The sequence below is a fragment of the Armigeres subalbatus genome, chromosome 3, assembly GCF_024139115.2.
Source record: "Armigeres subalbatus isolate Guangzhou_Male chromosome 3, GZ_Asu_2, whole genome shotgun sequence".
NCBI lineage: Eukaryota > Metazoa > Arthropoda > Insecta > Diptera > Culicidae > Armigeres > Armigeres subalbatus.
The window spans coordinates 262,384,580-262,389,270 of NC_085141.1; positions in this window are offsets into that span (position 1 = coordinate 262,384,580).

Below are 4,691 nucleotides of genomic sequence, written 5' to 3' on the forward strand. Positions count from 1 at the left end.
TAGTGACAATATGTCTGCTAGAAGGTTTCAAATAAGAAGCTCTCGGCTTATGTGGGAGAATTATAAGCTGAGTTTTGGAAGCATTCGGGGAAATTTTCCATTTTTGCAAGTAAGTGGAGAAAATATCCAATCTTTTTTGCAATCTACTACAAATGACACGAAGGCTTCGCCCTTTGGCTGAAAGGCCCGTGTCATCTGCAAACAAAGATTTTTGATACCCTGGTGGTAAATCAGGTAAGTCAGAAGTAAAATGTTATACAATATGGGCCCCAGTATGCTGCCTTGGGGACACCAGTTCTTACAGGTAATCTATCAGATTTAGTATTCTGATAGTTTACCTGCAGTGAGCGATCTGATAAATAATTTTGGATCAGTTTAATGATGTACAGAGGAAAATTAAAATTCATCAATTTTACAATCAAACCTTCATGCCAAACACTGTCAAATGCTTTCTCTATATCAAGAAGAGCAACTCCAGTCGAATATCCTTCAGATTTGTTGAGCCGAATTAAGTTCGTAACTCTTAATAACTGATGAGTGGTTGAATGCCCATGGCGAAAACCAAATTGCTCATCAGCAAAAAATAGAATTGTCATTAATATGAACCATCATTCTATTTAAAATAATCTTTTCAAACAGTTTGCTTATTGAAGAAAGCAAACTGATTGGGCGATAACTAGAAGCCTCAGCTGGATTTTTGTCCGGCTTCAAAATTGGAACAACTTTGGCGTTTTTCCATTTATCTGGAAAGTATGCCAATTGAAAACATTTGTTAAATAAATTAACCAAAAAGGATAAAGAGCTCTCAGGAAGTTTTTGATAAGTATGTAGAAAATACCATCATCACCCGGGGCTTTCATATTTTTAAATTTTCTAGTAATAGATCTCACTTCATCCAAATTGGTTCCCAACGAAGGGTCAAAAACATTCTCTTGATTGAGAATGTCTTCGAAGCTCCGTGTGACCTGATCCTCAATTGGACTAGTGAGACCTAGACTAAAATTATGGGCACTCTCGAACTGCTGAGCAAGTTTTTGAGCCTTTTCGCCATTTGTTAATAAAATTTTATTTCCCTCTTTAAGCGCTGGAATTGGCTTTTGAGGTTTTTTAAGAATTTTTGTTAATTTCCAAAAGGGTTTCGAACTGGGATCCAACTTCGAGACATTATTCTCAAAGTTGGTATTTCTCAGAATAGCGAAACGTTTTTTAATTTCATTTTGCAAATCTCGCCAAATAACTTTCAACGCGGGATCGCGAGTTCTTTGGTATTGCCTTCTTCTCACATTTTTAAGACGGATCAGTAGCTGAAGATCGTCGTCAATAATAATGGAGTTGAATTTAACTTCACATTTCGGAATTGCAATGCCTCTGGCTTCGACAATTAAATTTGTCAAAGATACGAGAGCATTATCAATATCACTTTTGGTATCGAGAGGAATATCAACATCAAAATTCCTATCGATATACGTTTTATATAAATCCCAATCAGCTCTATGATAATTAAAAGTAGAGCTGATTGGATTATAAATGGCTTCTTGTGAGATTTCAAATGTCACAGGAAGGTGATCAGAGTCAAAGTCAGCATGAGTTACCAATTGGCCACACAGCTGATTGGAACCCGTTAAAACTAAATCAATTGTAGAAGGATTTCGACTGGAAGGAAAACAAGTTGGTCCATTGGGATATTGAATAGTATAATATCCCGCAGAACAATCTTCAAATAAAATTTTACCATTGGAATTGCTTTGAGCATTATTCCATGAACGGTGTTTGGCATTGAAGTCACCAATTACGAAGAATTTTGATTTGTTGCGAGTCAGAATTTGAAGATCAGCTTTCAACAAATTCTTTTTGCTGCCCATTGCATTGAAAAGGCAAGTAGGCTGCAATGAAGGAAAATTGTCCAAAATTTGTTTCAACAGAAACTCCCAAGGTTTCAAAAACTTTGGTTTCAAACGAAGAAAATAATTTATGTTTGATACGTCTATTAATGACAATGGCGACCCCACCACAGGCGCTGTCAAGACGATCATTTCTGTAGATAAAATAGTTTGGATCTCTTTTAATGGAGAGTCCTGGTTTTAAATACGTTTCAGTTATAATGGCAATATGCACATTATGAACTGAAAGGAAGTTGAATAATTCATCTTCCTTACCCTTTAGAGAGCGGGCATTCCAATTTAGAACTTTCACATAATTATTTGGATCCATTGAAACGGAGTCCGATAACAATTTTCTGTGTGTACTTTATACCAACCTGAACAGCTTCAGGAATGGTATTTGCTTTGAACATTGCATCAATCATGTGATGCAATTGTTCAGTTAAAAAATCAAAATCGGAAGCAGTCATGCTACCTGAATCGGCAACATGACCGTTATTTTCCGTTGGGACATGGGTATAAACCTCATTTTGAGAAGAGAAATTTTGTCTACCAGCAGCGATGTTTGCATACGTAGGTACATTGGAAAAATTGGAATTTACTGAAGTGCTTGCTACCCGTTGCACGATTTCTAGCCTTGAGATCCAGACGCTATGATAAGGGCTCCAAACTACAGCACAAAATTCAAGGATAGAACGAACTAGAGAGCAGTACAGAGATTTTAGGCAATGAGGGTCCCGGAAGTCTTCAGATATTTTGAAAATGAATCCGAGTTGCCGATTAGCTTTTGCGATGATGTCGTTATAGTGCGGCTTGAATGTCATGTCTTGATCCAGTGTGACTCCTAAATCCTTAATCTTATTCACTCTCTCAAGGGTAGTACCAGAGATACAATAATCAAAAACTATCGGCTTGTGTTTCCGGTAAAAGGAAATAGTATTACATTTTTGAATACTGAGCGCCAGGAGATTAGCAGAGCACCAGTTCTCCATTCTATCCACACGCGATTGCAGTTCTTCACAATCCTCGATGCTGTTGATAATCATCAACATTTTAACATCATCTGCATAAAACAAACGACAACCAGGAGGTAGTAGTCGGGAGAGTTCGTTGATAAACAGCGTGAACAAGTGAGGCCCCAGATTACTTCCTTGTGGTACACCAGAAGTATTGGAGAAGTATTCCGACTGTGAAGAACTGATTTTCACAGAAAGCAAACGGTTAGACAGATATGATTTGAACCAACACACTAGATTACGACTAACTCCAAGTTGTTCTAACTTTGCAAGAAATATTCCTTGGTCGACGCGGTCGAACGCTGCTTTTAAATCCGTATAAACTGCATCAACTTGACCACCGGAGTCCATGGTACGAACACAAAGCGAAACAAACTCTATTAAATTCGTTTCTACAGAGCGCTTTGGATAGAAGCCGTGCTGTGCAGTAGAAATGTACGCTTTACTGGCACTGAATAAAACGTCATTCATGATTATCTCGAATACCTTGGAGCAAGAACATAAGGATGTGATGCCTCGGTAATTTTGTACATTCCTTTTGTCGCCTTTTTTGTAAACGGGAAACATGTGCGACATCTTCCATTCATCAGGAAACTTTCCCTCCTGAAGCGACAGTGTGAAAATCCTGGCTAAGTGGGTAGCCAGCGAGTTCGAACAATTCTTGAGCACAGAAGACGGAATACCATTCGGGCCGGCAGTGTACGAGCTTTTCAATTTTCTGATCCAAATCCAAAACAATTCTAGGCGTAAACTGATTTGCAACAGCTATTTGATCGGCGGTGGCCCTGGTGGCATTGAAGGTACTCAGGAAATGTCGAACGAACAAGTTACACTTTTACAGCTCTGAACTGGCGGTTTCTTCTCTCAGATGCAAGCACGAAGGCAGACCTACTTCCTTTCGTTTGGAGTTAACAAACGACCAAAAACTTTTGGGATTTCTACGGAGTGATGTTTGCGTTCGAAGCACGTAACGACGATAAAGGAATCGATTGTATATACGATATGCAGTACTGGAACGGTTGAACTCCTGCTTCGTAATCAGCGTGCGATTCTTGCAATACTGTCGCAATGCCTTTGCCCTACTTCGCCCAGGGAGGCTTAGGCTTCGGACGACACAGGGGCACGTGCTCCGCAATTATACGACGAATTTGACGAGTAAAATAATTAACAGCATCATCTACACAGAGGTTAAGCTCGATGGGTGACCAGTCAATACATGAGATAGCATCACAAATACTATCATAATCAGCTCGGCGGTAGTCGTACATTTGGTGAACGTCAGAAGCATCGTCAAACGTAAACAGGCCCGGAAGGTTGACGACTATGTCCAGAGCAGGATGGTCAGCATCCAGGGAGATGAGGGGTTCGATGGCTTCGGAAACGGTGCTAGTAGATTTAGCTGCATCGTTGGCAAGGACGAGATCCAGGAACCGACCATCACTGTTAGGAACTCCATTGAGTTGAGTCAAGCCATTAAACGAAAAACCATCGACCAATGCGGAGCTAGTGGTGGACAAAAAGATTGGGTGTTGACATGCATAAACCCATCTTTCGATACATTCCAAGTTCGGTTGATTATAGTCTCCCAGTTGCAAAACGAAGTCATTGAAGTCAAGGTTGAAACTAATAGAGCTTAAAGAGTTCATGTGATCCCGAATGCAATTTATATCGCTACGCCGGTCTGGAGGTAGATGCTAACCAATCGATCTGTCGTACAAATTCTAATCCATAACTGCTCCAATGTTATGCTTGTCAATGTAGAGTCAACGTAGCTATTCTAGCGTGTTGAGACTTC